This window comes from Ranitomeya imitator, chromosome 3 (genome assembly GCF_032444005.1).
Source record: "Ranitomeya imitator isolate aRanImi1 chromosome 3, aRanImi1.pri, whole genome shotgun sequence".
NCBI lineage: Eukaryota > Metazoa > Chordata > Amphibia > Anura > Dendrobatidae > Ranitomeya > Ranitomeya imitator.
Genome location: NC_091284.1, coordinates 166411222 through 166437650, shown reverse-complemented (window position 1 = coordinate 166437650; position 26429 = coordinate 166411222). Strand labels below are relative to the sequence as shown.

The 26429-nt window shown below is 41.2% G+C and overlaps 1 protein-coding gene across 3 annotated transcripts in view; it reads right to left on the bottom strand.

Annotated features, from left to right (window-relative positions):
• TBL1X (transducin beta like 1 X-linked) overlaps positions 1 to 26429 on the bottom strand; it is a 561477-nt gene that overhangs the window by 361226 nt on the left and 173822 nt on the right. For all 3 annotated transcript variants that reach the window (XM_069761581.1, XM_069761583.1, XM_069761582.1), the window contains one exon: positions 3851 to 3929. The gene's annotated coding sequence lies outside the window, so the exon portion shown is untranslated. The remainder of the gene's footprint in view (positions 1 to 3850; positions 3930 to 26429) is intronic.

Below are 26429 nucleotides of genomic sequence, written 5' to 3'. Positions count from 1 at the left end.
TTTTCATCCATGTAGTAGGACAGTGTTAAATAATTTTGAAAATCCCAGATTGGAATTTCAATAACCAGCAAAGCTAATGATAACTCCCATGTTATTTACATGGGACTGGATACTTATTCTGAATGCCAGATTCCTTTCCAATACTTAGTATTTCAGATTTTCCTGGCTTTGTAAGATGAAATAATATAATGAAAGAACGGAAGGTCAGAATCAAAATATTAATGGGTATAAGCAGAATTAAAGAATTAAATGCACATCTAGACTGTTTGACTTTGTACTTTCCAAGGATTTTTGAGTCATTTTCAGAGTTTCCAAACAGCACGGCCCAAATTACATTCTAATGTAAAAATGTCATAAACTCATATTCGGGATCCAATTGTAGAGCTTTAGCCGACATGATGCGAAAAAAGCCATGGGAACCGGTGTGACTCTTACCACTAAAGTAACTTATGTTAAGGAAATCTGGGGAAATTTGCTTACGCCAATTATTTGATGGAAGCTTATTTATAGGGCATCTTTCCTTTACTTAATACTAAAATAAAATAAAGAAAAAAGTGTAAATCCAATTTAGCTCTTGATTTGTACTTTGCTTTTCTATATCGCATGTTTGTGAATGTAGAAATTTTTATATTTAATCTGTAGGTAACAATGAGACAAGTTTTCACATATTTTCATATAGGGTAGTCCCAAAAATAGCATTTATGACCAATTCGCAGAATAGATGATAAATGTTGATTTCTGAGGTCAGGTAGTTGAGATCCCCACTAATTCTATGAATGAAGAGTCAAAGTCCCCCGAGGGATGGAGAGATAATATACAGAGTGCATAGAGCAGCGGTTGCACATGCTCACTACAGCTCCATTCACACAGAGGATTTTGGAACTCCTGTTCTCATGATTGGAGGCGTTCCTAGCATCCTTTAGCGATAACACATTTATTACTTATCCTGTAGATAGGTCATGTATGTCGTTTAATGAAAATCTGACTATTGTTTTATGTCAACAGCTCCTATGCATGCCTATATGTTTCTATGGTAACAGAACCCTGAAGTCTGACCACTCTCCTACTTCTTGCTAACATATAGATAGTATACAAGTAAGTAGTAAGGGAAAATAATAGCCATATAAACCAGTGACAGTATTCCTACAAAGTGTTAAAGTGTGATCTTCTATAGGTATCTATGACTCTCAGAAGATTATTTTGACTGGACTTCCCCTTTAACGATCCAATACTTTTTTTTTAAAGTGAAAATACAATTAAGCTGAAGAGAGCAGTACATAAAAAAAGATAATGCTATACCCGTCCTCTCCTTCATAGAATAACACTCAGATCCTGGTTGTCAGAAAAGTGTCTGTTTAAAGGGATCCTCTCAGCAGGTCCTTTACTGCATTTGATGGGCATCATGTATAGAGTATTAGGGTATGTGCACACGCTGCGGATTACTTTGCGGATTTTTCCAGACTGATTTTGGTAAATCGGCAGGTAAACCGCACTGCAGATTACCTGCGGAATTACCGCGGATTTACCGTGATTTTTTTGCACATTTTGTGCGGATTCCACCTGCAATTTTACACCTGCAGATTCCTATTATGGAGCAGGTGTAAAACGCTGCGGATTCCACACAAAGAATTGACATGCTGCAGCATAAACAACGCTACGTTTCCGCGTTTAATGTTTTGGATAACAAAAGTATTTAAAAGGACTTTATGTGTTTTTTGCCCTTCTTCAATTTACTAAGACGTAAAGGTTCCAATAGACATTAGATTAAAGTTGTGCAGAAGCCGATGATTTCAGGAGGACCGGACGGTCATCTAACGTTAGGTGGGTCTCCCATTTTACCTACTGGGGTATGAAAGATCGGGCAATTTTAGTATAAACCACCCAATCCTCTTGTTCTTTTCCAAGATAAGCCGCGACCAGAGGAGTCCGGTCGTGTTACTTTCCCCTCCGCACACAGAGTAAATGAACACTTCACAGAAAAGACTGTTGACTAGTTCGGTGGTCAGGAGAGACAGCTAGGTATTCATATGCATTTTCGGTTTTGGATGCTAAAATAGCCTTATTGTAAACCTGGAGTTTAACACAATATGTATTCGTCATTGTTATGCACTTTAACAGGATATATGGCTGCAGAGTAAACCAAAAAGCAGTGACCCAAGGCATGGTAGAAAATACAAATAGGTAAGGCTAAGTTCACATTAGTGTATCTGTGCGCAGCGTATCATTTGCAGACGTAAACGCGCTATTACTCAGCATCATCTTACGCATGACGCTAAAAAAAACACTGTGAGTGCATGCGTTTAAATGCGTTTGTCATGGGTTTGCATTGTTTATGCGCATGGTGGAGTAGGTGACATAATTTCCTGGACATGCGCAGTCTGAAGTACGCATGCGTATCAAACACATGCATACGCGTGTCCTTGCAGACCAATGCGTTCACATAGACAGTAATGCGCTGTTTTGACGCACTCATCCGCATGCGCAAGCCTGCGCATAATTGAAGCGTCAAAAAATGCAACATGTTGCGTTAGCTGGACACCGCAAAACAACGCATATGCATCCGCATGCGAACTGATGCAAACACATGTCCCTGTTTACACAATGTTAAATCTATGTATGCAAGATGCATGCAGATTGGTACGCAGGTATACGCTGCGCACACATACGCTAATGTTAATCCGGCATAAAGTAATCACAAAATGATATACAACACAAATAAACACTGTACCACCGCACTATATAAGGCAAAGTAAATACTGCTCAAGTAGAACTAAAAATTGTGAGCAACTAATAACGAAACAAGTTAAGAAACAGTGAATCCAAGTGTCAAAATAGTTGTGACCGCTCTCCAGAGTCACTGCAGATAGCAGTAAAACATCAGGATCTCTATCTCTTCATCATGCCACACTCAGGTGGGATAGCAAAGAATTGCTGTCAGATTGCCTTTAATTCTGCACATTTGCTTTTGCTAATTACAGTTCTATGGTTAGAAGAATCCTTAAATACACAGGAAAACTCATTCTGAAAGCAAGTAAAATCTTCAGCTGAAGCACAAGGCAATTAAAATCTGTGAATCTCAATAATATACTTTGTAGTGGTATCTGATAGTACCATTATTACACTGTGCTCCAAATTATTATGCAAATTGGATTTAAGTGTCTTAAAGATTTAATTGTTTTGTTTTTTAAATAAACTCGTGGATGGTATTGTGTCTCAGGGCTCAATGGATCACTGAAATCAATCTTAAACACATGTGATAATTAGTTTTCCAGGTGATTCTAATTAAAGGAAAACTACTTAAAAATGATGTTCCACATTATTAAGCAGGCCACAGGTTTCAAGCAATATGGGAAATAGAAAGGATCTCTCTGCTGCTGAAAAGCGTTAAATAGTGCAATACCTTGGACAAGGTATGAAAAATTAGACATTTCATGAAAACTTAAGAGTGATCATCATAATGTGAAGAGATTAGTGACTGAAACAGAGCACAGACAGAGTTAATGCAGATAAAGGCATAATGAGGAAGGTTTCTGCCAGACAAATTCATTGGATTAAGAGAGCAGCTGCCAAAATACCATTGCAAAGCAGCAAACAGTTATTTAAAGCTGCTGGTGCTTCTAGAGTCCCTCGAACCTCAAGGTGTAGGATCCTTCAAAGGCTTGCTTTGCTTCATAAACCTACTATTCGGCCACCCCTAAGCAGTGTTCACAAGCAGAAATGGTTGCAGAGGGCCCAGACATACTTGAAGACTCCAAACAGTCTTGTTTACTGATGAGTGTCGAGCAACCCTGGATGATGTTATCAGATGAAATGTACAATTCCACCAAAATATGTAAAACTTTCTACTTACACTGATGATACAGGATGCCAATCCACGCTTTCTTCTATTTTCTGGGCCCTTTACCACAGCCAGCTTTCAAAGGTGGTACCTGCAAAAGTAACATTTGAAGTTTTATTCAGAGAAGACAGGATCTTATATACAGACCATACTTATGTTTTGTAAATTGTAAGAATACTGGAAGCTACTAACCACTCCACAGCCAATAAGGGAATGTGCACATGGACATTTTTTGAAGTGTTAAAAATGTTTTTTTTTCTATTAGAAACCGATTCAGAAATTGCTCCCTTAATGTGGCATTATCTCAGCACTATTTGTCCTGAAGTGTTTTTTTATAAACATTTTGTTCACATTTTCTGAAATATATTATGTACATATTTTCCTAAAGCATCTTCTGTAAATGTTTTTAAGCATTTTTTATGTTTTTTTTGTGGGCGACTTTCTTGCATTATTTATGAGCAATGAAAAAAACAATAGCGTTTTATGGGACTCGCTCAAAAAATGCTAAAAGCACTAAGCTATAGAAACAAGGGATATCTTCTAATGCTGCATTTACACGGGCCATTAGTTGAGCATTGATTGAATATATGCAAATTTACATACGTAGTTAAAGGGCAAAAAATGCTAATCCGATTTTTATGCCCCCATACAGCTTTATGAATGAGACAGCATGTCCCCTGTTTACAAGTGCTGATGGTAGTAATGACTCTTATGCAGCATACATGATCAGTTCACCCGACGAATGAATACATAAAGAATATATTGCCGGAAACCATTATGCAGGACATAGTTAATCAATGTAAAGTATTACTAAATAAAATGAAAATTGCCATACAGTGACCACGTAAGGTTGCTCACATGTAGTGTGTAAACATTATTTATCAATTTTTCTGCATTCTCCAACAAGAAAGGTTCTGATTTCTTCTAATTAGACTTAAAACTTATAATGTGTAAAATAATTTTTAAAGTTTTGATGGCTCTTAAAGGGGTTGTCCACCACTCGAACCACTCCTTCTCAATCAGAGTTGTCCCACAATCCATGCACCCAATCTGCGCTGGCTTCACTCTCCCCACCTTCGGATGAATCAGACATCAAGAGGAAGTCAGAGCTGTGACTAACCGCTCACTTTCTCTTGATGTCTGATACTTCTGAAGGCGGGGAGAGTGATGCATGTGCTGACTGGCCTTAAGGTACACTAAGCGACGCTGCAGCGATACCGACAACGATCCGGATCGCTGCAGCGTTGCTGTTTGGTCACTGGAGAGCTGTCACACAGACAGCTCTCCAGCGATCAACGATGCCGGTAGCCAGGGTAAACATCGGGTAACTAAGCGCAGGGACGCGCTTAGTAACCCGATGTTTACCCTGGTTACCATCCTAAAAGTAAAAAAAAACAACCACTACATACTTACCTACAGCCGTCTGTCCTCCAGCGCTGTGCTCTGCTCTCCTCCTGTACTGGCTGTGGGCACAGCGGCCGGAAAGCAGAGCGGTGACGTCACCGCTCTGCTTTCCGGCTGCCCGACGCTCACAGCCAGTACAGGAGGAGAGCAGAGCACAGCGCTGGAGGACAGACGGCTGTAGGTAAGTATGTAGTGTTTGTTTTTTTTACTTTTAGGAAGGTAACCAGGGTAAACATCGGGTTACTAAGCGCGGCCCTGCGCTTAGTTACCCGATGTTTACCCTGGTTACCAGTGAAGACATCGCTGAATCGGTGTCACACACGCCGATTCAGCGATGTCTGCGGGGAGTCCAGCGACCAAATAAAGTTCTGGACTTTCTTCCCCGACCAGCGACAGCACAGCAGGGGCCTGATCGCTGCTGCCTGTCACACTGGACGATATCGCTAGCGAGGACGCTGCAACGTCACGGATCGCTAGCGATATCGTCTAGTGTGACGGTACCTTTAGGGATCGCTTGACATAACAATGTTACAAGATGCCCTGGAGAAAGTGAGTGCTGACCACTGCTGGTACTGGCGGTGAGTAGAAGAGTTATTATTTTACTGGGGGTAAACATGCTGATTGGTTGTCTGATTAGTGCACAACCCCATTAAGTGAAATATAAATCTGTCCAATTTTGAGGATTGTTTCAATATATCCAGGACAATGGATGTGACACAATTTCATGTCCAGATGAAAGCACATTAAGATGCAGGATGAAAGATGGAGTCGTTAAATGTTAGGCTCTGGAAGAGGAGGAGACCGGTCAATGCAGCATCGTACCAGTGTCAAGTTAATAAAATCAGTAGCCAGTGAAAACAAGTCACCATTAGGGATGAGCAGACCTGTTGAAGTATGGGTTCTGGAACGCTACTCAAACTTTATTCCAAAGTTAAGTTCTGGTACCAGAACTCTACCCGAGCTTGAACCAGAACACCATTGAAAATAATGAGATTCTGAACTTTTGGGAGGGAAAAATCTTTTTCTCTGCAATGGACTTCCCCTGGAACTCGGAACATTGCAATAGACTCCCAGGAAGTCTGTGTTTGGCGTTTAGCATTGGACACTAACTATCCGGTACAAATCTCGAAGTTCGGGTTCGCTAATCTCTAGTTATCATCTATCCATGGGATAGCTGAAAATGTATTGATTGGTTTTGATCTGAATCCTGGAACCTGTACTGATCACCCAAAGGGAGCACTTTTATTCCCATTAGAATGGGACGACGGTGCTCATGCTCAACAACAACTCATTCCCTATAGAGTCACCAAGCGCTGCACTCGTCTTTTTCTAGAAGGCAAACATAGAATTAATGGAGGGACGCTTTGTCATGATCCAGTTCTGAGTTTGTGTTCAGCTGTCTTATCTCTGAACTGGTCATGTGGGAGTTAATCCCCTCTGCCTCACTTTGAAGCTGGATGAGCTATTTAAGTCCTCTGCAGCCTGCTGTGGGCCACTGTCAGCTATAGTTCATGCTGCATGGTTTGAACACCTGACCTGTATACTTGTACTAGTGTTCCTTTTGCCTCTGACTGGCTGCACCCGTTTACGACTTGTTCCGACCTTTGACCTGTACCCCGACTCAATCTTACGTTTTGGTTACCACGTCTCTTTCATTACCTGTGACACCTGTGCTGTTGTTTAGTGTTGCTGCGCTGTGTGTACAACCTCTTTTCCTTAACCAGCACCCCCTGGTGGAGGTTGCTCTATACTGCACTGCAGCAACACATTACACGCTTGCTCCATTTTGTAATTGGGTTGAAATAACCTCATGTAGTTAAACATTCCCCTTCCTGTGCGGGTCATGACTTAATTGATTAGTAAATTATGATCCATTCCCTAGATAGGTGAAAACTTGCCTTTACCGACTACCCTTCAGCCATTTTTAACCCCATCATGACCTTGGGATTTTCCATTTTTCCGTGTTCGTTTTTCGCTCCCTTCCTTCCCAGAGCCATAACTTTTTTATTTTTCCGTCAAGTTGGCCATCCAAGGGCTTATTTTTTGCGGGACGAGTTGTACTTTTGAACAACATCAATGGTTTTCCGATGTCGTGTCCTAGAAAACGGGAAAAAAATTCCAAGTGCAGTGAAATTGCAAAAAAAGTGCAGCCCACACTTGTTTTTTGTTTGGCTTTTTTGCTAGGTTCACTAAATGCTAAAACTGACCTGCCATTATGATTCTCCAGGTCACTATGAGTTCATAGACACCTAACATGTCTAGGTTATTTTTTACCTAAGTGGTGAAAAAAAATTCCAAACTTTGCTAAAAAAAAAAAAAAAAAAATTGCGCCATTTTCCGATACTCGTAACATCTCTATTTTTCATGATCTGGGGTCAGTTGAGGGCTTATTTTTTACGTGCTGAGCTGGCGTTTTTAATGATTCCAATTCGGTGCAGATACATTCATTTGATCGCCCGTTATTGCATTTTAATGCAATGTCGCGGCGACCAAAGAAACTTAATTCTGGTGTTTCGATTTTTTTTCTCATTACGCCGTTTAGCAATCAGGTTAATGCTTTTTTTATTGATAGATCGGGCGATTCTGAACGTGGTGATACCAAATATGTGTAGGTTTGATTTTTTTTTTTATTGATTAAAATAAATCATTGGGGCGAAAGGGGGGTGATTTAAACTTTTATATTTTTTTTTTTTTTTTTCACATTTTTTTAAACTTTTTTTTTTAACTTTTGCATTGCTTCAATAGCCTCCATGGTAGGCTAGAAGCAGGCACAGCACGATCGCCTCTGCTACATAGCAGCGATCTGCTGTTCGCTGCTATGCAGTAGAAAATCAGGTGTGCTGTGAGCGCCGACCATAGGGTGGCGCTCAGAGCTACCGGCGATCAGTAACCATAGAGGTCTCAAGGACCTCTATGGTTACAATGGAGAAGCATCGCCGACCTCCGATCATGTGACGGGGGTAAGCGATGCGCTCATATCCGGCCACCCGGCCAGATGCAGTAGTTAAATGCCGCTGCCTGCGTTTGACAGCGGCATTTAACTAGTTAATAGCGGCGGGTGAATCGCGACATGTCCCGGCTTTGATGCGGGCTCACCGCAGAGCCCTGCATCAAAGCAGGGGAGCTGACCTCGGACGTACTATACCGTCCGAGGTCAGTAAGGGGTTAATGTTATCAAACTTTTTGCACCAGTGTTCTTACATGTAGAAAGGAATAACCTTTCTTTTCTAAAAACAGTATTATTCTTGCCCACAAGTTGTGGATAGTATTGTTGCTCAGTCCCTTAAGCTGCAATAAAGTACGGTAAGTAAACCTTGGTGAGGCATGACAATCTTTTTCTATTAATTACGATCCTATTAATATCCAAGTTCAAACAAGTGATTTTAAATGAGAAATGTTCCAAGCGTGTGTAATATATACTGAAAAGTGAAAATGAATTTACTGCATTACTCATTACTGCATTACTCATTACTATGGAAACTCTTTTATATCTTATATTATAGTGATTTTCTTACAGAAAAGTGCATTTTTCAAGTCTGTACTTAAATCCTGTAAGGTGATAATTTTAGATTACTATATATTTTTATCAACAAGTACACTGCACGTAGTTTGGTTTTGGCAGCATGGTACATCTGTTATCACCAGCTAGATTACGGATCTTACTGGCTTTTGCTACAGAGGATGTGAGATAAGGTAGGATGCATACACTCCGTGATAAATATGCTTTGCTCAATTGCATTCAATTAACTGTAGTTTCTTCCATGTGCGAACGTAGATGGGAAGAAGATAATCAGAACAGAAAACATCACGCAATAGTCTTTGTTTCCTCCTTAAATGTCCTAACGTAACCTTCATTTACAACTTTCAGTCTTAAGCCAACATAGTTAATATTGGACAGTGGATTCATTGTGATTCTGTATTCTGCTCTTTAGAAAATTCTGCATACATTTTGACTTTCATGCTTAAAGTCCACTTCTGTTTATTTGTAGAGTTTAATGTGCACCTTTTTATTTAATGATTATGTTCATCGTGTTACACGTACAGCAGATCAGCAGGGGTCTAGGTTCTGATACCCCTCACCAATTACTCAATAAACCACTCTGCATCGTGGTGATCAGTAGAGAGAAGTGTTGGCTATGTACAGAGACTTTCCATTGAGCCCTCTACATTGCTCCGTGTGCACTCATGTTGGAGAAAAGCGCTTCTGCCTCTTGAACGGGTTCATACAGAGTGAATTTTTGAGCAATCTGCGGGGTCCTAGGTGTGTAATGAAGTATGAACATAAAAAAGATAGGTATGCATAAAGTACATAATTCATTTCATACTGTCTATGTGATTCTAGAGTCCAGATGTAGCAGTCCAGAACCCTCTGAGCACCAAGGAGGTCCAACATGTGGTTCATGTCCCATCATCTTCTAAAACCAAGTGCTCTCACACGGTGCAGAGCAAAAACAGAAAAGTTAGCACTAGATAAGCTCTTCAATACCCCTGCTTCCTTCATTTTGAAGATCATGGAGGATATCAGCATTTTGACTGCCATGATTACACATTGATCTTATATACTATCAGTAGAGATGAGCAAATAGATTCAATGCAAATCGAATTTGTGTAAAATTTTTGTAATTTGCAGAACTCCGCAAATTTGACCAACTTGTGATTTATGTTGTACAAATCAGCTAAAATGACGGCCACTAATTTACACTTTGCAGAAAGATGCATCAACCACAGAAGGATGACATGACCTCAAGGGCGGCTTCCCCATAATGCCATAATGCCTAGAAGATATCGCATCACATGGTATAACACAGCCAATTATCAAAGTCTATATACAAAAAGCAGGAAATGCAGCCATATCAATTAATCTGGTTAGTGACAGCAATGCCACCGCTCACAGTTTAGCTGTAGGGATAGGGAGAGAAAGCCATAAAACACTGAACAAATTGTACACATAGTGTATGACAGCACAGTTGTGAAGAAGATTAGCGTGTAAGGAAAAAAGAATAATGCAAAATAATAAAAATGTAGTGTAGTTCTCCTGATTCGCTATGTCCTTTACCCCATGTGCAGGGCATTGCAGAAGCGTAGGTATCCATAGTTGCAACCACTCATACCTTGTTTGATCAACTTGTTCGTGACTCCTTTGGGAGTTCAGTTGGAACCCCTGAAAAATGGGATTCAGACATGGCTCTGATAGATAATGAGACTAATGAATGAATCACTTAGTACTCCTTCTGGCCTCTATTCCAATCACAGACTACCACATGATTGTGTCCACCTAAAAATTAACACCAGAAAAGAGACCAGATGGAGGACAAAGCTGCTAAGTATGCTGGTTTATAGTTAACAGCTCTGTCGTGGGCACAACAAAATCCCTGACAAAGTTGCAAACATGCAAAGGGCCAGAGATATAATTATTGAACTGTGTATATTGGTTTGTTTCCTTGCTTTGTGGTCATCTGATTTAATTTGGTGCATTTGAAAGTTGAATTTGACCTTTATGTGTGTATTATTATCAGGACTTTACTCATCATTATTTAGTGGTGTATAGCTGCAATTATTTGCGTCCTGAGAGCCAGCATATGTTTGTGTGAATCTGGCCTAACTCTCGCTATTCTCAGTAGAATGTCAATAATGCATATTTCATGGTTAATATAAATATTACTTGCAATGCATTTATAGAATGGTAAATTTTAGGGGGGAATTAATAATAATAATAACAACTCTATTTTATAATATTAAAACTCTTCAAGGTTACTATGTCAGGGCTGGGGTATGTGACAGAAATGGCAGTTTTCATTTTTATTATATTACTTTATTTTCCTAATGTAAATGTTACTTATTTTAAAATTAATTGATTTTTATAAAAGAAAGCATATATTGATCCTTTGTATACATTTGATTTTCAAGGTACGGTAATTAACAGACTTGATAAGGAGGAGCTGTCGCATTGTATGTTAGAAAAGCGTATATCTACACAGAGATTGAAGCTTCAGAGACTGGGAGTTCTGTGGAAACTGGGTAAGAATACAAGGAGAGAACAACGGAAAGGACACCATTGTAGGCATTTACTACAGGCCGCCTGTGCAAGCTGAAGATATGGATGAACTCTTTATGCATAAAACGGCCAAGTTCTCCAAAAAATATGACATAGTGGTCATGGGAGATTTCAACTATCCAGACATTTGTTGGGAATATCTCTCAGGCAAAACTAACAGGTCAAACAAATTCTTATCCTTTCTTGCTGACAATTTTATCTTCCAAAAAGTAGGAGAGAAAAAAAGGGGATCTGCTACCTTGGATCTAATCCTAATAAACTAAGAGGAAATTGTTGAGGAGGTAAGAGTGGCTGGGACCCTAGGAGGTAGCGACCATGCTATTTTAGAATTTTGGATGACTAGAGGAGGAAGACCTGTGAAGACTTAGATGTCAAGGTTAGATTTTAGAAAGGCAGATTTTAAGGAACTCAGAAAGAAAATCGGAGGGATCCAATGGCTGGATATCCTTAAGGACAAAAATGTCCAGGAAGAATGGGAAACCTTGAAAAATGAGATTCTCAAAGCACAATTGTTAACAATTCCGAAAAGAGGGAAGAATAGGGAGCATTTAAGGAAACCAGGATGGATGAACACAGAACTTAAGGTACCGTCACACATAGCGACGCTGCAGCGATACCGACAACGATCCGGATCGCTGCAGCGTCGCTGTTTGGTCGCTGGAGAGCTGTCACACAGACAGCTCTCCAGCGACCAACGATCCCGAGGTCCCCGGTAACCAGGGTAAACATTGGGTAACTAAGCGCAGGGCCGCGCTTAGTAACCCGATGTTTACCCTGGTTACCATCCTAAAAAGTAAAAAAACAAACGCTACATACTTACCTACAGCCGTCTGTCCTCGGCGCTCTGCTTCTCTGGTCTGGCTGTGAGCGCCGGGCAGCCAGAAAGCAGAGCGGTGACGTCACCGCTCTGCTTTCCGGCTGACCGACGCTCACAGCCAGAGCAGGAGGAGAGCAGAGCACAGCGCCGGGGACAGACAGCGGTAGGTAAGTATGTAGTGTTTGTTTTTTTTTACTTTAATGATGGTAACCAGGGTAAACATCGGGTTACTAAGCGCGGCCCTGCGCTTAGTTACCCGATGTTTACCCTGGTTACCAGCAAAGACATCGCTGAATCGGTGTCACACACGCCGATTCAGCGATGTCTACGGGGAGTCCAGCGACGAAATAAAGTTCTGGACTTTCTTCCCCGACCAGCGATCTCCCAGCAGGGGCCTGATCGCTGCTGCCTGTCACACTGGACGATATCGCTAGCGAGGACGCTGCAACGTCACGGATCGCTAGCGATATCGTCTAGTGTGACAGTACCTTTAAACACATACTAAAAAGGAAGTAAGAAATGTTTATCAAATGGAAAGATGGAGGCATATCTAAAGAAGACAATAATGCTGTGTGCAGAACCTGCAGGGCACAAATCAGATTACTAAAGCTGACAATGAATCAAGGCTTGCAAGAGATGTCAAAAGCAATAAAGAAGGATTTTGGGGATAAGTCAAAAGTAAAAGAAAACTCAAAGATGCTATAGGATTTTTATAGGATGAAAATGATGAAATGGTAAGAAAGGATGTTGAAAAGGTTGAACTTTTAAATTCCTATTTTGCATCTCTTTTCTCTCAGAAAGAAAATGTAACATCAACTGATTTTCAATGTCCTATTAAGGGAATAGAAGAATCCAGGATATCTATAAACAGAAAGATAGTGAGGAAACACTAAGCTGACATAAATGAATTCAAGTCTCTGGGTTCAGATAAATTACACCCCAGAGTACTGAAGGAGATAGCAGAAGAAATTTTTAAACCACTCTCCATAATCTTTGAAAATTGTTGGAGAACAGGAAACATCACAGAAGACTGGAGAAGAGCAAATTTCATTCCTATCTTCAAAAAGGGGAAGAAGGTGGACCCAGGGAGCTATAGGCCGGTGAGTCTGACATCTATGCCAGGAACAATTTTTGAACAAATTATTAAACAACATGTATGTAAGTACCTGGATAAGAATGAAGTGATTAAACAGAGTCAGCATGGGTTTTTAACTAATAAGTCATGTCAGACTAACTTAATTTCCTTCTAAGACAGGATCACTGACTGGGTGGATCAGGGAAATGCTGTAGATATAGTATATCTTGACTTCAGCAAAGCATTTGACAAAGTATCGCACACAATCCTTATTGAAAAAATGAAGTATGGAATGGAAAAGGCAACTGTTAGGTGGATTCATAACTGGCTTAGTGATCGGACGCAAAGAGTGGTCATAAATGGCTGCACATCCAGTTGGAAGAATGTCTCAAGTAGGGTACCACATGGCTCTGTCCTGGGCCTTGTATTGTTCAACATCTTTATCAATGATTTAGATGAAGGAATTGAGGGTAAACTGATTAAATTTTTTGATGACACAAAGCTAGGAGGGTGTTGTGAATTCTGTGGCTGAATTCACTCCTGTGGTCACAAGTGGTACTGCAGCTTCTGAGCTTCCTCCCTCAGGTGTTCTGGTGAGCTCGTTAACTGCTTCATTACTTAACTCCGCCTGATGCTGCTATCCTTGCTCCTTGTCAATGTTTCAGTGTTGGATCTGAGCTTCTCCTGATTGTTCCTGTGACCTGCTGCTCTGTATAGCTAAGTGCTTTTTGCTTTTTTGTTGCTTTTTTTCTGTCCAGCTTGTCTTTTGTTTTGCTGGAAGCTCTGAGACGCAAAGGGTGTACCGCCGTGCCGTTAGTTCGGCACGGTGGTTTTTTTTTGCCCCCTTTGCGTGGTTTTGCTTTAGGGTTTTTTGTAGACTGCAAAGTTCGCTTTACTGTCCTCGCTCTGTCCTAGAATATCGGGTCCCACTTTGCTGAATCTATTTCATCCCTACGTTTTGTCTTTTCATCTTACTCACAGTCATTATATGTGGGGGGCTGCCTTTTCCTTTGGGGAATTTCTCTGGGGCAAGTCAGGCCTATTTTTCTATCTTCAGGCTAGCTAGTTTCTTAGGCTGTGCCGAGTTGCCTAGGTAGTTGTTAGGCGCAATCCACAGCCGCTTTTAGTTGTGTTTAGGATAGGATCAGGTGTGCAGTCTACAGAGTTTCCACGTCTCAGAGCTCGTTCTTGTATTTTTGGGTATTTGTCAGATCACTGTGTGCGCTCTGATCGCTAAGCACACTGTGTTTCTGGATTGCCTTCATAACACCTGTCATTAGCAAACATAACAGTACAAGGAGCCCAACTAATGATTCTCAATAGAGGGAAAGAAAAAGTTCTGACATCATTTTTTTTTTTTCTGCTCTGTGTTCACTTTTTTTTTTCCCCCTAGACATTTGGGTTATTCTGGACACAGGTGTGGACATGGATATTCAGGATCTGTGCTCTTCAATGGATAATCTCGTTATAAATGTACAAAAAATTCAAGATACTATTGATCAGAAATCTATGTTAGAACCAAGAATTCCTATTCCTGATTTGTTTTTTGGAGATAGAACTAAGTTTCTAAGTTTCAAAAATAATTTTAAGCTATTTCTGGCCTTGAAACCTCATTCTTCTGGTAATCCTATTCAACAGGTTTTGATTATTATTTCTTTTTTGCGCGGCGACCCTCAAGACTGGGCATTTTCTCTTGCGCCAGGAGACCCTGCATTGAGTAGTGTCGATGCGTTTTTCCTGGCGCTCGGATTGCTGTAAGATGAGCCTAATTCAGTGGATCAGGCTGAGAAAAATTTGCTGGCTTTGTGCCAGGGTCAGGATGATATAGAAGTATATTGTCAGAAATTTAGGAAATGGTCAGTACTCACTCAGTGGAATGAATCTGCGCTGGCAGCTTTGTTCAGAAAGGGTCTCTCTGAGGCTCTTAAGGATGTCATGGTGGGATTTCCTATGCCTGCTGGTTTGAATGAGTCTTTGTCTTTGGCCATTCAGATCGGTCGACGCTTGCGCGAGCGTAAATCTGTGCACCATTTGGCGGTACTGCCTGAGGTTAAACCTGAGCCTATGCAGTGCGATAGGACTATGACTAGAGTTGAACGGCAGGAATACAGACGTCTGAATGGTCTGTGTTTCTACTGTGGTGATTCCACTCATGCTATTTCTGATTGTCCTAAGTGCACTAAGCGGTCCGCTAGGTCTGCCGTCATTGGTACTGTACAGTCCAAATTCCTTCTGTCCATTACCTTGATATGCTCTTTGTCGTCGTTTTCTGTCATGGCGTTTGTGGATTCGGGCGCTGCCCTGAATCTGATGGATTTGGATTATGCTAAACGTTGTGGGTTTTTCTTGGAGCCTTTGCGGTGTCCTATTCCATTGAGAGGAATTGATGCTACACCTTTGGCCAAGAATAAACCTCAATATTGGGCCCAGCTGACCATGTGCATGGCTCCTGCACATCAGGAAGTTATTCGCTTTCTGGTGTTGCATAATCTGCATGATGTGGTCGTGTTGGGGTTGCCATGGCTACAAACCCATAATCCAGTATTGGATTGGAATTCCATGTCGGTATCCAGCTGGGGTTGTCAGGGGGTACATGGTGATGTTCCATTTTTGTCGATTTCGTCATCCACCCCTTCTGAGGTCCCAGAGTTCTTGTCTGATTATCAGGATGTATTTGAAGAGCCCAAGTCCGATGCTCTACCTCCGCATAGGGATTGTGATTGTGCTATCAATTTGATTCCTGGTAGTAAATTCCCTAAAGGTCGATTATTTAATTTATCCGTGCCCGAACACGCCGCTATACGCAGTTATGTGAAGGAATCCCTGGAGAAGGGACATATTCGCCCATCGTCATCACCACTGGGAGTAGGGTTCTTCTTTGTAGCCAAGAAGGATGGTTCGCTGAGACCGTGTATTGATTACCGCCTTCTTAATAAGATCACTGTTAAATTTCAGTATCCCTTGCCATTGTTATCTGACTTGTTTGCTCGGATTAAGGGGGCTAGTTGGTTCACTAAGATAGATCTTCGTGGTGCGTATAATCTGGTGAGAATCAGGCAAGGAGATGAATGGAAAACTGCATTCAATACGCCCGAGGGTCATTTTGAGTATCTAGTGATGCCGTTCGGACTTGCCAATGCTCCATCTGTGTTTCAGTCTTTTATGCATGACATCTTCCGTGAGTATCTGGATAAATTCCTGATTGTTTACTTGGATGACATTTTGATCTTCTCAGATGATTGAGAGTCTTATGTGAAGCAGGTCAGAATGGTTTTTCAGGTCCTGCGTGCTAACTCTTTGTTTGTGAAGGGATCAAAGTGTCTCTTCGGTGTGCAGAAAGTTTCATTTTTGGGGTTCATCTTTACCCCTGCTACTATCGAGATGGATCCAGTTAAGGTCCAAGCCATCCAGGATTGGATTCAGCCGACATCTCTGAAAAGTCTGCAAAAGTTCCTGGGCTTTGCTAATTTTTATCGTCGCTTCATCTGTTATTTTTCTAGCATTGCCAAACCATTGACCGATTTGACCAAGAAGGGTGCTGATTTGGTTAATTGGTCTTCTGCTGCTGTGGAAGCTTTTCAGGAGTTGAAGCGTCGTTTTTGTTCTGCCCCTGTGTTGTGTCAGCCAGATGTTTCTCTTCCGTTCCAGGTCGAGGTTGATGCTTCTGAGATTGGAGCAGGGGCGGTTTTGTCACAGAGAGGTTCTGATTGCTCAGTGATGAAACCATGTGCTTTCTTTTCCAGGAAGTTTTCGCCCGCTGAGCGTAATTATGATGTGGGCAATCGAGAGTTGCTGGCCATGAAGTGGGCATTCGAGGAGTGGCGCCATTGGCTTGAAGGAGCTAAGCATCGCGTGGTGGTATTGACTGATCATAAGAACTTGACTTATCTCGAGTCTGCCAAGCGCTTGAATCCTAGACAGGCCCGTTGGTCGTTATTTTTTGCCCGCTTCGACTTTGTGATTTCGTACCTTCCGGGCTCTAAAAATGTGAAGGCGGATGCTCTGTCTAGGAGTTTTGTGCCCGACTCTCCGGGTTTATCTGAGCCAGCGGGTATCCTCAAGGAAGGAGTCATTGTGTCTGCCATCTCCCCTGATTTGCGGCGGGTGCTGCAAAAATTTCAGGCGAATAAACCTGATCGTTGTCCAGCAGAGAAACTGTTCGTCCCTGATAGGTGGACTAATAAACTTATCTCTGAACTTCATTGTTCGGTGTTGGCTGGTCATCCTGGAATCTTTGGTACCAGAGAGTTAGTGGCTAGATCCTTCTGGTGGCCATCTCTGTCACGGGATGTACGTACTTTTGTGCAGTCCTGTGGGATTTGTGCTAGGGCTAAGCCCTGCTGTTCTCGTGCCAGTGGGTTGCTTTTGCCCTTGCCGGTCCCAAAGAGGCCTTGGACACATATTTCGATGGATTTCATTTCTGACCTTCCCGTTTCTCAAAAGATGTCAGTCATTTGGGTGGTCTGTGATCGCTTTTCTAAAATGGTCCATCTGGTGCCCTTGGCTAAATTGCCTTCCTCCTCTGATTTGGTACCTTTGTTCTTTCAGCATGTGGTTCGGTTGCATGGCATTCCTGAGAATATTGTTTCTGACAGAGGTTCCCAGTTTGTTTCAAGGTTTTGGCGAGCCTTTTGTGGTAGGATGGGCATTGACCTATCCTTTTCCTCGGCTTTCCATCCTCAGACTAATGGCCAGACCGAACGAACCAATCAGACCTTGGAAACATATCTGAGATGTTTTGTTTCTGCAGACCAGGATGATTGGGTGTCCTTTTTGCCGTTGGCTGAGTTCGCCCTTAATAATCGGGCCAGCTCGGCTACCTTGGTTTCTCCATTTTTTTGCAATTCTGGGTTCCATCCTCGTTTCTCTTCAGGACAGGTTGAGTCTTCGGACTGTCCTGGTGTGGATTCTGTGGTGGATAGGTTGCAGCAGATCTGGACTCAGGTAGTGGACAATTTGATCTTGTCCCAGGAGAAAGCTCAACTTTTCGCTAATCGCAGACGCCGTGTGGGTCCCCGACTTCGTGTTGGGGATCTGGTTTGGTTATCTTCTCGTCATATTCCTATGAAGGTTTCCTCTCCTAAATTTAAACCTCGTTTTATTGGTCCGTATAGGATTTCTGAGGTTCTCAATCCTGTGTCTTTTCGTTTGACCCTCCCAGACTCCTTTTCCATACATAATGTATTCCATAGGTCGTTGTTGCGGAGATACGTGGCACCTATGGTTCCATCTGTTGAGCCTCCTGCCCCGGTTTTGGTGGAGGGGGAATTGGAGTATATTGTGGAGAAGATTTTGGATTCTCGTGTTTCTAGACGGAAACTCCAGTATCTGGTTAAATGGAAGGGTTATGCTCAGGAAGATAATTCCTGGGTTTTTGCCTCTGATGTTCATGCTTCCGATCTTGTTCGTGCCTTTCATGCGGCTCATCCTGGTCGGCCTGGGGGCTCTGGTGAGGGTTCGGTGACCCCTCCTCAAGGGGGGGTACTGTTGTGAATTCTGTGGCTGAATTCACTCCTGTGGTCACAAGTGGTACTGCAGCTTCTGAGCTTCCTCCCTCAGGTGTTCTGGTGAGCTCGTTAACTGCTTCATTACTTAACTCCGCCTGATGCTGCTATCCTTGCTCCTTGTCAATGTTTCAGTGTTGGATCTGAGCTTCTCCTGATTGTTCCTGTGACCTGCTGCTCTGTATAGCTAAGTGCTTTTTGCTTTTTTGTTGCTTTTTTTCTGTCCAGCTTGTCTTTTGTTTTGCTGGAAGCTCTGAGACGCAAAGGGTGTACCGCCGTGCCGTTAGTTCGGCACGGTGGGTTTTTTTTGCCCCCTTTGCGTGGTTTTGCTTTAGGGTTTTTTGTAGACTGCAAAGTTCGCTTTACTGTCCTCGCTCTGTCCTAGAATATCGGGTCCCACTTTGCTGAATCTATTTCATCCCTACGTTTTGTCTTTTCATCTTACTCACAGTCATTATATGTGGGGGGCTGCCTTTTCCTTTGGGGAATTTCTCTGGGGCAAGTCAGGCCTATTTTTCTATCTTCAGGCTAGCTAGTTTCTTAGGCTGTGCCGAGTTGCCTAGGTAGTTGTTAGGCGCAATCCACAGCCGCTTTTAGTTGTGTTTAGGATAGGATCAGGTGTGCAGTCTACAGAGTTTCCACCTCTCAGAGCTCGTTCTTGTATTTTTGGGTATTTGTCAGATCACTGTGTGCGCTCTGATCGCTAAGCACACTGTGTTTCTGGATTGCCTTCATAACACCTGTCATTAGCAAACATAACAGGAGGGATAGCCAATAGTAGAGAAGAGTGAGATGATTCAAAAAGATATAAATAAACTGGAGCAGTGGGCAGCAACCCAGAGAATAATTTTTAACAGGGAAAATGCAAAGTACTACATCTGGGCATTAAAAATGAAAAAAGCATATACAGAATGGGAGGAAAAGGACTAAGCAACAGCACATGTGAAAAAGACTGGGGTATACTAATAGATCACAGACTTAACATGAGTCAACAGAGTGATGCAGCAGCAAAAAGGGCAAAGACAATTCTGGGATGTATTGACAGAAGCATACAGTCTAGATCATGCAAAGTCATTATTGCCCTCTTCTCCTCTTTGGTCAGACCTCATCTGGACTACTGTGTCCAGTTTTGGGCACCACATTTTAAAAAAGAGATCAACAAACGAGCAAGTTCATAGAAGAGCAACCAGAATGGTGACTGGTCTGTAAATCATGTCCGATGAGGAACGTTTACAGGATTTAGGAATGTTTAGCTTGCAAAAAAGAGGAGACTTAATAGCTGTCTACAAATATCTCAAGGGCTGACACTTTGTAGAAGGATCATCTTTATTCTCATTTGCATAAGGAATGACTAGAAGCAATGGGATGAAACTGAATGGGAAGAGACACAGTTTAGATATTAGAAAAAACTTTTTGACAGTTAGGGTGGTCAATTAGTTGGACAGGCTGCAATGAAAGATGGTGAGTTCTCCTTCAATGGAAGTCTTCAAACAGAGGCTGGACAGACACCTGTCTGGGATGATTTAGTGAATCCTGCTTTGAGCAGGGAGTTGGACCAGATGACCCAGGAGGTCCCTTCCAACTAGGGCTGCACGGTGGCGCAGTGGTTAGCACAGCAACCTTGCAGCGCTGGAGTCCTGGGTTCAAACCCCACCAAGGACAACATCTGCAAAGAGTTTGTATGTTCTCTCCGTGTTTGCGTGGGCTTTCTCCGGGTTCTCCAGCTTCCTCCCACATTCCAAAGACATACTGATAGGGAATTTTGATTGTTAGCCCCAACGGGGACAGCGATGATATTTTGTTCAACCTGTAAAGCGCTGCGGAATAAGTTAGCGCTATATGAAAATAAAGATTATTATTAACTCTAACATTCTATGATTCTATGATTTTAATTTGTCTCATATGAGCAGCAATTCTACATGTGTCACATGTGTTTTGTTGACATTGTTAATTATATAATATACCATATATGTAGAATAATTTGAGACCAAAAGCAACTGAAGCAACAGAGCTGAGTGAAAACCTTTTTTCCAACTGCTACCGAAACCCATCATACCACGAATTCTTTCATTGTTCTCCTGGACTAATTTAACCAACATAAACACTGTTCAAAGTAGATAATACCCAGGCCTACAAAAAAATATTTTTTGTAATCATTGCAGGTGACTTTGTACTTTTCTGAATCATCTTTTTGTCCTGGTTCAAAAATATATATATATAGTTTTTCTGTGCACGTATAGTTTCCATGGAGCAGCATCATAATTATAAGTTATAGAAAATATACTGGCAACATTAAGAAAACAGTAATCTACATATCAGAAAAAATGCTTCACCTTACAAAACAGTTTTTTGAACCAAAATAATTTCACATGCAAAATGGAAACCAAAATATGAGCAGAAATGTAAAGTGCTTGACATTAGACTGTCGTTGATACGATTTTTCAGGGTTGTCCCTATATAACATCCAACAGTAATCTGCCATTATTGAGTCATTTGAAAAACCCTGTTAGCGGTGTTCCATTACTTTAATATCCTGGTGAAACCACTCGCCTTGTTCATCGCTTACATCCCCAAGATTTTGAGGGAAGAAATCTAAATGTGAATCCAAAAAGTGCATTTTCAGAGACATGCGACATCCAAGACACTGGTATGCATTTAGCAGTTCCTCAACACCTTCAACATATTCTGGAGATTTTTATTTTCCTAAGACATTTTCACTGATCCACTTGAAGCTTTTCCAAGATCTCAATTCCTTATCATTTAGAGTTCCTTCAAACAAATCATCTCTCATAAGCTCTCTGATCTGAGGACCAACAAATACCCTTTTCTTCAGTTTTGCTGGTGAAATGCTGGAGAATTTTTGTGAAATGTACTGGAACCCTTGTAAATTTGTCTTTGCCAAAGTTTTTAATCAATCCCAACTTTAGGAGGAAGAAAGATTTTTGTTGGAGCAACTAAAGGATTATGCTGAAGATTGTCTCTACCTGGAGCATAGATGTTTCTCTGTCTCCAGTGACGACGGACATAATGCTCTACTGTATTTTTACTGTCCCATAAACACCAGAAGCAACAGTATTTTGTGAAACCTCCTTGCATTCCCATTAGCAGACCAATCACTTTCACATCTACACAGATATTCCATTGATGATGCTTATATTGTATAGTATCCAAAACAACTGACAGATTTTCATAACTTTCCTTTAGATGATATGAGTGAGCAATAGGCATTGATGGTTGCATATTTCCATTGTGAAGCAACACTGCTTTCAAACTTCTCTGGGATGAGTTATCATTCTATGGCCAATCTGCAACAAAATACTCTTGATTCAGATCTTCAAAGATTCCATTCACATTGTTACACCATTGGTCCATCAACTGTGAAAAATTGTGTTAAAGTGTTACTTCTGTTTCTGTAATAACACACTTTGACGTCATCATGAAGAAGATTCTTATGTTCAGCTTTATCTTTTGACAATGAAAGATCTCTGATCATTTAATTCAGGTTGAGTAAAGCATTCTGGCTGCTTGGCTGCTCCATCAGGTACATACACATCTTGACTTGAGGTCTCCTTGTCTTCTCCAGTAGCTTCAACTCCATAGTCTTCATATGCTACTTTATTTTCATCCAATCCAGACAACGGTGGTACAGGAACTGGCAAAGTACCATTATGTGGAACTGGTCACCATCCTTTTCTGAGTGACTCAAATCTTACCGCCTCATAACAGTTAGCTCCTCCCCATAACATGTGACTTTCCGAGAAGCAGTCATTGGTTGACTGAAATGACAATACTGCTTCCCATAAACCTCACTAAAACCTTTACTGATGTTGTCCCGGTAAGAAAATTCACAATTAAGTAAGACAAAGAAATGGGAATAACAGGAAAAACCACATACCTTGAAAATGCAGAAATAATGTAATAACACAAATACTTCTATCTCAGAAACTTTATATTATAGAGCAAAACTAAGCATATTTTTGGAATCAGCACATCAAACTCCATAAAACAGGCATATTACCTTTGCTGATGATTTTTTGGTGTTGACCAGTGAATAATTATGGCTGTCCTTCCAAGTATAGCAAGGCAAAATAATTGTATATTCTAATATAAATAAAGAACTATTTCCTTACTGTCATATATTTGCCTGCAGTTTTTTTAAAGTTTCACTTCTAGTTGCAATTTAGCTCCTCTCTACTGTCAGTTATGTTATATAACAAAAGAGATTTAATAGGATTATCCAGGATTTTACATTGATGACTTCTCCATGTATAAAGGTGAGTGAATAAATTTGCAGGATCCCGATCCAATGGCCATATAAGTATTCAAGTCCTGAGAATCACCTCCTACCTGCCAACATCCACAGCTCCTCTGTTTTAATTAGCTGGCCTGACATAAATTCAATGGTTGTAGAATGACGCAGAGATTACACTATGCCAGTTTGACTAATCAAAAGAGGCAGCCACATAGTACTGACATGGCCAATTGATTAGGGGCCTGTGAATTAATTTGCTTATCTCTATCATTAAAGGGGTTCCCCACTACTAGGACAACTTCTTCTCATTCCTCATGTTTGGCCCCATTAAAATAAAAGCACCTATACTAACCTCCCGCACCGGCGCCATTCCAGCTGTGTTGACACTCACAATCCTGGAGCTCATGTGATGTTGTTATGTCAACTGAACCCTGTTCCCAATAAGCGCCGGCATTACTGTCCCCACATTTGAATAAATCTAATATCAAGAGTAAGTGAGAGAGCAGCCACAGCCCTGGCTTCCTGTTGATGTTCAATACGTGAACACGAGTGTCGTCACCGCTGGAATGATGCTAGCATGGAGTGGACTATAGGTGTTTTTATTTTTCCGGGGCCAAACATGAGGAATGATAAGGGGTTGTCCTAGTAGTGAACAACCCTTTTAGGTCCTACTCCTAAGCCTAACACTAATTAATAGGACTTAGGTGATTGCTGATAGACTGCAGCATGATATAGTGTCATGTGACTGCCGGGAGACATAACACGGTCATTGCTGGAACAGCACCAGTCTGGGAGTTGAGTATGTTTTTTATTTTTATTTTACTTCAGCTTGTTAGCATTTAAGAATGTGTTTTTCATTAGAACAGGACTAGACATAGTGATGTCCGTGTAGATGGGTCTGGCACTGTAGCTCAGCGCAATTCAAGCCTATAAGTTCTTAGTTCTATAAGAAAAAAATCTAAAAGTTCTGCTTTTAAGGAGACGGATGTTTTATGCCAACGGCAGGATAAATTTTAAATACTAAAATACTAATGTGTGAATAGAGCCTGTGGGCCATTTTAGTCTACATTAAAAATGAACAATGACAATGAGCTTATGGTTTAAATAGTAGCAGAATATTGGTCGAAATTAGGAAACATCCATTTATTTCTATGCCCACAACAACAGTATACCTGAACCAAATCAGCAGAGGAAACATTAGTGTTAGTATTTCTTTTCAAGCTTTGAGCTTGGGAATTGAAATGTTCATTTTGCGATATAGCAGTATAGAACATCATAGCTCCAGCCAACTGGATTAGAAGATATGTACACACAGTTAGGGTCAGCACCGCAAAAATGCCCCAAAAAATGAACATAGTGCACACAGCAATGTTGTTTTAACATGTTCCATGTTCATTCTTTGGGCTGCTTCTTCTCAAAAGGCTTCCACTGGAGATTTCCTGAATGGATTTCACCTGGGAAAACTTGTCTGCTACACTGATGTCTAAGATGCATATGTGAGGAGATGGACATACTACCCACGTTCTTCCTTGAAGAACAAGTGTATTATTTTATTGTTTATCGTGAACTGTGACATGAGTTAATTGTGTCATATTGTGTATTGTCCAATGGTAGGGAAAGTTAGAGTTAATGATTGAGACTAGCCCAGAGTGGGAGGGGCTAACTGAAGAGACAGAGATAGGTTCCTGTCAGAAAATCAGATAGAACCCAGGGTGCATCTGAAGTAAACCTAAGGTCTAGACAGTAAGCAGTGCCGCATGACATGGGTGACCTGAACTGAGGGGAGAGCAACGCAATGGTTAGCGTGGACTGGAGAAAAGAGAAGCAGAAAACTGCCGAAAAGCCAGAATGTTTAACCAAAGATGTGCCCCAGGAGAGGATACCTAGCAGTACAGCCCCAAGTTTACAAGTCAGAGACTTAATGGGTCAGAATGGCACAGAGAAAGAAAAAGCAAGATGAAGAGAGAGAGAGTGAGTGCCACTGTCGGGAGCTCTGAAGCGTCAGTAGCAGACAAGCTAAGTACCGGCCACATACACATACATACTGGCAACATAGATGGGAAAGAATACATGGAAACTCGTGTTGAGAATAGGACTCTTTCCAACTGGACTGTAGTACTGAGCTTGCTTGTGGTGAAGCAGAAAGGAGTGATAAAGATAAAGAACAAGTGAGTAAAGAGGAAGGAACTGGAACTATGTGTGAAAAATGCTCCGTTTTGTGAAGGAAATGTTCATAAAGTTGTGAACCTGCTATCTACTGTATACAATCCCCCCCAGGTTATCGTTAAGTAAAAAGTTGATTTATGACTAGTGGTCTCCCTAATTTAAGTCCTCAACATCTGATCCTGGCCAACCAAAGTCATCGGTCACATGCGACCTGCAAAGGCGTAGCACCCCTATAGTACAACTGCACACACCCAGCCAGAACCCCCACCTTCATGTAACATGCCGGGGTGCAAGAGACGAGTGACTCACCCATGGCTACCGCTATGCTACACACATACCTGTAGCCTTACACAGAGTTTTTGGAGACGGAAAAAATTCAACATGATTTTTGAGAGATATACACGTTAGAATCCATGATTATTTTAACAATAAGGTTTGAAGTTGTGACCTTTTCTCTCATTAAGAATAAATAAATATATAATTAATAGTAATGACAAAAATAAGACACATTTGTTATCGCTGCATACATTAAATTCTGATCTATCAATATATAAAATTAATTCACCTAATTAGTAAACGGTGCAACAAAAAATTTGCAATGCCAGAATTGTTATTTTTTGGGTAGCTGCAGCTCAGGAAAAAAAATGCAAAAATGCAATAAGAAGTAAATAGAACTTTGCATCTAAAGCAAAATAGCATCAGTAAAAATATCAGCATGCCTTGCACAAGCCCTCACAGGGCTCCATCGACCAGTTTTCACACTGTAAGTTGGTTAATGAAAGGACCTAAGAGAGTAGGAAGAAGGCAGCAGATTGACAAAAAAATGTTTAAAGGGTATTGGCTGCAGTAGTTTTATGTGCTGTAGTCGTGGTGAAGCAGGGCTGGACCTGGGGAGGGTAGTTAACAGATGTTTTTATTGTTTTAAATGGAAGCTACCACTAGAAAACAATCCATTCTTTTAAAGCAGGTTTTTGTGTTACGTGTTTTTTTCATTAACTGCTGCCAGTTCTTATTTTTCTTATCACGATCATGGAAAGAAAACAATGATGCAAAAATGAAAAATTGTCATGTTGGAAAATTGAAAAAGTATAGTACTGAAAACATACCATGCAAAAAAAGTCTAGCAATCTTAAAGGGTCCTGCTAGCAGAGGATCTTGATGATTTGTGTGCCCAAGTGCCATCGGCTTAGTGGAATATTCCTATTAATAACCCCATAGATAGCAGACAAGATGGGTTGAGCTTATATGAGCGCATAACATGGTAGAGTGCTATTGGATGTTTTATTATTGTATAGCACTCGGCCCAATGTTATACTAT